General features: G+C 38.5%; 1 pseudogene; it reads right to left on the bottom strand.

Moving 5' to 3' along the window:
- Positions 1–7,194: 7,194 nt before the first annotated feature.
- LOC119524656 lies at positions 7,195–8,525 on the bottom strand (annotated as a pseudogene).
- Between the last annotated feature and the right edge of the window lie 803 nt (positions 8,526–9,328).

Raw genomic sequence — 9,328 nt, 5'->3', positions numbered from 1 at the left:
ATAACATTGCCTTCTCACCTCCATGGTTTCTGATGAGAAAATGGTACTTAGTTTTACTATGGTTCCATTGCATGTGATGAATCACTTTTCTCTTGCTTCTTTCAGTATTCTTTTTTTTTTTTTTTTTTTTTGGACATGTGGCATTCTGATTACTGTGTGTCTAAGAGTGTGTGTATTAGGATTTCTTCTGGTTGGATTACATTGCACTTCCTAGATGTGTATATTTACATCTTTCATAAGACTGGGGAATTTTTGGCCATTATTTCCTCTAATATTCTTTCTGTTACCTTTCACTTCTCTTCTCCTGCTGGACGCCCATGAAGTGTATGTATGTGTGCTTCATGCTGTCATTCAATTCCCTGAGACCCTACTCAATTTTTTCCATCCTTTCTCTCTGCTCTTCTGTCTGTAAGATTTTGATGGTCCAGTCTTTTAGTTCACTGATTCTTTCTTTTGCCTGTCCAATCTGCTGCTGTATGCCTCTAGTGTGTTTTTAATCTCTTCTATTGTGCTCTTTAATCCCATAAGTTCTGTTGTATTTGTTTTCATACTTCCAAATTCTTCTTTTTGCTCGCCCAGTGTCTTCTGAATATCCTTTATCTCTTTTCTCATATTTTCCTTCATATCCTTGAGTTGATGTAGGAGATTTGTTTGAACATCTTTGATCAGTTTGTTTCAAATTCTGTTTCCACTGAAATTTTAATTTGTTCCTTTTTCAGAGCCATATCTTCCAATTTCTAAGTATGTCTTGGAGTTGTTTGCTGATGTCTAAGTATCTTATTGTCTTAATGAGTTTATTCTGAAGGCCAGTTTCTCTCTTTGGCCTAGGGTATTATTTTTTATTCACTTTTTGTCAGTACACTTCTTTGACACTTGTTTGAATTTATTCTAGACCTTTAGAATTTCCTGTGTTTAACTGATAAGATTTTTTCAGATCTTCTTCATATGACTCTTGTCCTGGGTATGTGATACAGATTTTAAGATCACACTATTTGTGAAATTGTGTCACCCCCAGGAGAAATCTTCCTTTCCTCTCTTCCTTCTCTAGGAATCTTGATCTGTTCTGTTTGTTTTTCTTCTGCTTCAATAATTTGTTTGTTTTTACTCTCCTGTCATTACCCCTAGCTGCTTTTGCCTAGACTTCAATTTCTGCAAAATGGTCACACTGTAAAAGACTTTACCAGTCAGTATGTCCCAGCCAAACAGGGCCAGGGACCCACAAAAAGGGTCTAGTTCAGTCCTAAACAGCCCTTGGGAGAGGGTCAGGAAATACATCAAAAAGCCTTTTTGATGGCTCCTCAACGCTGCACTTCCCTGACCTGCCCAGCAGATGGCACTTTTCAGCAAACTTTTCCCTGCAGACCTAAAGAGGCCCTGCATTTCAAAATCTCTCTCATCTTTGCCCCTGCTCACAGTGGGGTTGAAACAGTGGCCACAGCAGTCCCTGTCCAGGGTGGGTTGAAACAGTGCTTAATATCCAGGACCCACTGATCTAAATTTGCTGATTAAAAGCCATGATCATTACTCACCAGTGCTCCTCTCCCCTGTTCTTGGGGAAAGAGAGCTTCCACATCCCTCCATCCATTGCAGCCAGACCTGAGGTGGCTCACCTTGAGAGTAGGGTACTGGTGGCGGCAGCATCTGCAGAATGAGTTACTCAGAGTTCTTTAGAGCAATTTCTGAGCCTCTTTGTCCTGTTCTTCCCTGGATGCTATACAGTGCTCCCCTGGCCTCCACAGCCCTAGAACAGTTGTTTCAAACCATTTCTTCCTGTCCATTAGCTGTTTCGGGAGAAGCAGTGTGTCCTGGATCAACCTACTCTGCCATATTAGCATCCTTGTTCAATTCTTTCTATATCTTCATAATATTCCATTTACTGGATATGCACATTTTTTTGTCCATTCATATTTTGAAGATCTTGATTGTTTCCAGTTTTGGGGGATTATCAATAAAGTTACAACACACACACACACACACACACACACACACACATGCTGGCTGTGTGTGTTTGTACATGTATGTATCTGCTACATTTCTGTAAATATAACTTTCCATATTAGTTGGATATAAGTAAATACCAAGAAACATGATTGTCATAACATAAGGTAAGATTAAGCTTAGCTTTGTAAAAACTACTAAATTATCTTCCAAAATGTAAGCACCATTTTCCAGTCACTCCAGGAATGAATGAAGGTTTCTATTGCTCCAGACCTTCACTAGCACATGATGTTGTAGATTTTCTTGGATTCTTTTCTAATTTTTGCTTAAAAATTCAATTTCAATCCCTGTATTAACTTAACCAATTATCAGTATTACATAACTTACTGTAGTTAAAAAAAATTTAAAGCAGACTAATGCATGTGAGGGGTAGGTGGGAAAAGGTAAAATGTAGAAATAAATCATGAACATTATTAATATGGAAGACAACCATCATTTAAGGAAAATAAAAAATAATAACTATAATTTATAAAGTATTATTTTACTTGATCTTTAAATCTCTCATGGAAAAATGTATTCAATCATATTCTATAGAAGAGATTGAATCTTAGAAACATTACATGAATATTAAATTACACATAGATATATGGTTTCTAAATGTGGAGCTACATTTATCTCCATTTTTCACATTCACCTCCATGTTTTCTAACTTATCATATTTCTTGAATCTCACCATTTTCCATGTTGGAAATGCCCTTTCCAGTCAATTTGTACATGGCATTCTCCAAGCCTCTCTGACAATGTTGAAGGAAATGAGAACCTCCAGATAGAGAACCTCAGGAAGGCTTCTGTGGATTCACATCTGGAAATTCTGCTCAACTAGACAGGGAAGATCTGCTTTCCTGACCATCCAGTCAGTCTAACTCAAGGCATTCCAAGATGGGCTGCTCCATTTGATTAAATATTTTGTCTAACAATACATAGTTTTTCCATTATAATAGAAGGCATGGATGCATTATGTGCTAGTTTGTATACATCAAGTCCCCCAGAAAAAGCCATATTGTTTGATGCAATCTTGTGGGGGCAGACATATTAGTGTTGATTAGCTTGGAATTCTTTTATTGAGTGTTTCCATGGAGATGTAACTCAATCAGCTGTGAGTGAAACTTTTGATTGGATAATTTCCATGGAGGTGTTACCCTGCTCATTCAGGGCAGGTATTAATTGGATACCTGGAGTCCTATAAACAAGTTCACAGACAGAGGTACCTGAGAGCAACTGAAAGTGACATTTTGAAGAGCAGTTGCAGCTAAGAGAGGAAAAAATGCTCCAAGAGCTACACATTGGAGAATGCCATTTTGAAACACAAACTGGGAGCAAGTAGATGCCAGCCACATGCATTCCCAGCTAACAGAGGTATTCTGGATGCCAATAGCCTTTCTCCAGTGAAGGTACCCTTTTTTGATGCCTTACCTTGGACACTTTATGGCCTTAAGACTGTAACTTTGTAACCAAATAAATCCCCTTTATAAAAGCCAATCCATTTCTGGTGTTTTGCAAAAGGGCAACACTAGCAAACTGGAACAGATTTTGGTACCAGATAAGTGGGGTGCTGCAGAGTTTGCAAATACCAAACATGTTGGAATGCCTTTTTAAATGAATAAGGAGAAGATTCTGGAGGAATTGTGAGGAGCTTGATAGAAAAGGCCCAGACCACTTTGAAGAGACTGGAAATATGGACTCTAAACATAGTTCTGATGAAGCCTTGAGCAGAAATGTTGAATGTGTCATTGAAAACTGGAAGGAAGGCAATCCTTGTTTTAAAGTGACAGATAATTTGGCAAAATTGAGTCCTGGTGTTGGATGGAAGGCAGAATTTGAGAATGGCAAGCTGTGATACTTAGCTGAAAAGATTTAGACACTAAATATTTGAAGTGTGGCCTGGCTTCTCCTTGCATCTTATAGTAAAATGTCAGAGGAAAGAGATGAGTTGAGAAATGAACTCTTGAGTTCAATGAAACCAGAAACTGATAATTCAGAAAATTCTGGGCTTACAAAACATGAGATCCCAGAAGCTGCAGCCCCACATGAGGATTTAACCAAACATGGAACCCAGCTGCCATTTCAGTACAAAAACCAGGATTGGAAATGGACTTATCCAGAGAGGATTTGTGAAAAGTCCTATAGTCTGACAGTTTTAACCCCCACGTGCTTCATGCCAAGCCAATGAGATATTTGAGAGAACTGTATAAATGGAGCCCCTGCTGGTCTGGACTGGAGGAGATGGAAAAGGAACAAATTGAAGGAAAAATTTCTTCAAAGACACAACCATGGAGGCTGAGATCTGGAGTCAAGAGGTCTCAGGCTGTGAGAGCAGAGTGGCCCATGCACTTGGAAAGGGTGAGTTTGCCCCAGAGGCAGAGTGCAGGCCTTCTGCCTAGATGCTCAGAAAGAATGTTGACACTTCAGGCCACAGAGAGGATGGAGCACATTCCCCAGGGATTGGGGAGGGCCTGGCCACCACCCCACTGTTTGGAGAGGGGTAAGCCTTTGCCCCAGATAGGCAGAGTCTGGATGGCACCTCAATGTTTGAGTGTGGGGCTGAGAAGATGGCCTCCCCAATGTGTGAATATGTTGGGGCACTCGCCACAATGTTTATAGAGAAAAGGGTTGCCACAAAGGCCCTGGGAAATGGTTAGACTGTAGCTCCCTCAAGCTCTAAGGATAAATGACTCTAGGAACTATTTTGTTCTGTTAAACCCTGTTTTTCTTTCAGTTTCTCCTTGTGGCAATGGGAATGTTTATCCTTTGACTGCTCCCTTTGTGTGTTGGAAGCAGATAACTTTTTCTAGGTTTCACAGGTCTACAGACAGTGGGAAATTTTTTCTTAGGACAGACCACACCTGTAATTGATTTTGATAACTTGTGCTTACCTATTGTCACTGAAATGATTTAAGTTTTTGTGATATTGTGATGGGATGAATGTATTTTGTATTTGGAAAGAATATGTTTTTCTGGGGTTCAGGGTGTGGAATGTGCCAGTTTGTATGTATTCAGTCCCCCAGAAAAAGCCTTATTCTTTTATGCAATCTTGTGGGGGCAGACATATTAGTGCTGATTAGATTGGAATTCTTTGAGAGTTTCCATGGAGCTGTGACTCAATCAACTGTGAGTGAAACATTTGATTGAATAATTTCCAGGGAGATGTTACCCCCATTCAGGGTGGGTGTTTGTTTCCATGGAGATGTGTCTCAATGAACTGTGAGTGAAAGGTTTGATTGGATAATTTCCATGGCAGTGTAAACCCACCCATTCAGGGTGGGTGTTAATTGGATCACTGGAGATGTATAAAGGAGTTCACAGAGGGATCTGAGAGCAACTGAGAGTCACATTTTGAAGAGCAGCTGCAGATAAGAAAGGACAAAATGCCCCAAGAGCAACATTTTGGAGAATGCCATTTTGAAACACAACCTGGGAGCATGTAGATGCCCCCCACATGACTTACCAGCTAATAGAGGTTTTCCAGATGATAATGTCCTTTCTCCAGTGAAGGTACCCTTTGTTTATGCCTTACCTTGGACACTTTATGGTCTTAAGACTGTAAATTTTTAACCAAGTAAACCTCCGTTATAAAAGCCAATCCATTTCTGGTGTTTTGCAAAAGGACAGTATTAGCAAACTGGAACACATTATCCCACCCAACACCACCAGTGCTTGGTGAGTGATAAAACATCACTGAAACAAGAATGAATTTCATCAAAACTGTGTGCACAAAAAGCCTGACATAGCATCATGCATAGATGGTTCAAGGGACCTGTAATAAGGTCCAAGTCTTTAACAACTGGGTTTAAGCCAAATACTTTAAATCTCTGGGTTCCAGCTTCCTAAAGGTAAATTGTACTAAGTCCTATCAAAAGGTTTTTCCAGGTATAACTTTCTAATGAATAGCTGGTTCTTTCCTTCTCATTTTGTGACATTATCCATTGCAAACTCCAGTGCTGCAAAGGAAATATGTGTCATCCAGTATTTTATTGGAAGAGAAATGTAGATAGAAATATCCCCTTCATTGCTAACATCTTCAGAATATTTTCAGAAAGCTAATAATCTGAATAATATGAATCCTGATTTCACTTAGTTTTCACTGTGTTTTCCAAAGTAACAATAATTTTTTGCACAAGTATAACATGATAGAATCCTTGCCCATCAAGGTTTAGTCTCTGCATTTCTGCTAAAGCACATTATTCTCTTTTTCAGCTCCAAATTTAGACAAAAGAGGAAAGTTTTCAATTGTCACTGAAGGGAAGGCATATCTGGATTTTTGAAGTCATGGTGTAAATTCTACATATGTATTCCCTATGAGATTGTATGTCAATTTAGTTGCTACTGTATTTCAAATATCTACACCCCTGAATCTTCCATAAACCCCAACAATGGGCAATTTAAATAATGTAATAAAAATCACCAGTTTGTATGAGGCCAAACACCCACTGAAATGGGGCAGGGTGTATGATATTATGTGGATCATTTGGGATACTGAGATATTTTTATATAGGAGTTTTACTCAAAGTTGTGGTTGACAGAAGGATTGTAATGGATGGAAACAAACATGAAATAAACACTAATGTATTTATGGAACACTGGCATTTTTCAGACATTAATGTTATGGTGACCCTAAATCTTTGACAAAAGTACTTCTGATGCACCTTTCAACAAAACTAACATCAGTGGTTATTTCATTTTTTATCCATACTATCCATGGTATAATTCCAAATAACAAACAGCACCCATAGCATCCACTGAAGGGTTGCAATGTCTTTTTTCTTTTTTAATGCAATTTTATTGAGATATATTCATATACCATACAATAATCTGAAGTGCACAGTTGTTCACAGTATCACCATATAACTACGCATTGATCACCAAAATCAATCTTCTGAACATTTTCATTACTCCAAAATAATAAAAAAAAACAATAAAAATAAAAGTAAAAAGAGCACCCTCCTCACCCCTATTATTCATTTACCTTGTGTCCCATTTTTCTACTCATCTTTCCATACACTGGATAAAGTTGGTGTGAGCCACAAGATTTTCACAATCACGTTGTCACACCATGTAAGATATAGAGTTATATGATCATCTTCAAGAATCAAGTATACTGGGCTGCAGTGCAATAGTTTCATGTATTTCCTTCTAGATTTTCTGATACACTAAAAACTAAAAAGGGATATCTATATAATGCATAAGAATAGCCTCCAGCTTGACCTCTCAACTCCATTTGAAATCTCTCAGCCACTGAAACTTAATTTTGTTTCATTTCTCTCCCCTCTTTGGTCCAGAAGACTTTCTCAACCCTACGATGCCAGATCCAGGCTCATACCCAGGATTCATGCCCCACATAGCCAATGAGGAGTTGCAATGGTTTTAAACTGTCAGAATTATTCTCTTGATACTCCACAGGCACCTTTACAACTTGTCAAAACCTTCCTCAATGACCCTGTCACATCCTTGTTCCTCAGGCTGTAGGTAAGAGGATTTAACAAGGGGGTGAGAATGGTGTGGAAGACAATGAATAGCTTATCTTTAATTGCAGTGTGATCAGATTGGGGAAACATTTAGTGCATAAGGCAGCCACACAGAACAGTGTCACTGCCATAATGTGTGAAGAGCAGGTAGCAAAGACCTTCCTATTTCCTCCTGCTGATTTCAACTGATGTACTGTGATGAGAATCTGAGAATTGGAAGAAATCACCACAGGGAGGGGATTGATAGCATCATGACACAACAAACATACATCACCATTACATATGTGGCTTTGTCATCAAAGGCCAGTCTCAGCTTGGTGGGTGTCTCACAGAAAAAGTGATTCATCTTAAGGGAGACACAGAATGGGAGACTCATGGTGATGGGACTGAGGAGGAAACTGTCCAAAGCAACACCAAACCAAGAGCTGGCCAAGATCATCCAATAGACCCTCCAACTCATGGGGCAGGGTAGTGAAGAAGGTTGTAGAGTGCAACAAAATGCTCATAGGCCATGAACACCATCAGAAAGATTTCAGCCCCTACAAAGCCCATGTAGAGAAAGAACTGGGATGTATAGTCAATGAAGGAGATGATCCCTTTTCCCATTAAACAACCAGCATCTTGAGCACAATGGTGGAAATGTACATGATGTTAATGAGGGAGAGGTGACTGAGGAGGAAGTACATGAGAGTGTGGAGGTGAGGCTCTAGGTGGATCAGGAATATCATGATCCCATTAGCTATCATGGTTAAGAAGAAGATGCCATAAATGATGCTGAAAAGGAAGTTTTAGGCTTTACCATGAGTGAAAATCCCCATGAGGGTATAGCCACTGGACAAGGTCCTGTATTCTCCATCCATTGGTGTTGAGTTTGACCAGGATGTATAGAAAGAGAATTATGGAGTTAATGAAAATCACTGCAGATAAAATGAATAGTTTGAAAATGTTTACATAAGTTATTAAGTTTAGATTATTTAATGAGCATCAAGCATTTTTTTGGGGGGAAGGGGTATTAACTTGCATCTTTCTTGCCTACTTCTCCTTGTTAAATTGCAGTACAAAAGTTTCTTCCGGATTCTATAAAGATAAATGAAAATGTGGCAATTGATGCTTAGGTTAAGGGAATATAATTAGCACTGAAAAAAGCTGGTTGCCAGAAAAAAAATTTCACTTTGAATTTTTTCTGTTTGTTTGTAATGTTCCTACAGCTGCAAAACAATTTAATCAATCAGTTCAAATAAACCAACAGCTCAGTAAGATGTTTCACTGAATTTGGGGATTTTTCTGAAAACTATCTCATCAGCTTCATCTAGAAAAAATGAAGTTGTTGACATGGATGAAAATAATAATGAATCAGATCACAGCATAGTCCATCTGGTCATTGACACATTCTTATTTATTCCTTTACTTATTAATTGATTTCATAATTTACACATCCAATCAGTATTTAAGGAAGGCCCCAATTGAGTCCCAGTTTGAATTATGGGGATACTGTACTAAGCAAAAAAGAAAAAGTCTGCCATGACTTATGGTATCTTTGTGGGAAAAAGACCATAAACAAATAAACAATCACAATGGTTATGGATAATGAAGGAAAATGAAGGGTATTAAAAAGAGCAGCCATGTTAAAATCTTGTAAGAATTTGTCTTTGCAGAATGAAGAGTAAAGGAAAGATCCCTAAGCAGGAAGGAGTTTGTTGTGTTCAGGAAATGAAAGTCAGTTCAGGCAGAACACTGCAAATGATGGCTGCAGTGAGATGTTAGAAGTCAGTTCTTTGAGACTCATAGGACAGAGAAAGGAGGTCTCAATTATTTTGTAAGTATTATCAGTAGTATTGAGTTGTACTTGACAATTTGTAACAATTTCA

Source organism: Choloepus didactylus (genome assembly GCF_015220235.1).
Source record: "Choloepus didactylus isolate mChoDid1 chromosome 11 unlocalized genomic scaffold, mChoDid1.pri SUPER_11_unloc3, whole genome shotgun sequence".
NCBI lineage: Eukaryota > Metazoa > Chordata > Mammalia > Pilosa > Megalonychidae > Choloepus > Choloepus didactylus.
The sequence above is the reverse complement of the archived record's forward strand: the minus strand, read 5'-3'. Positions and strand labels throughout refer to the sequence as shown.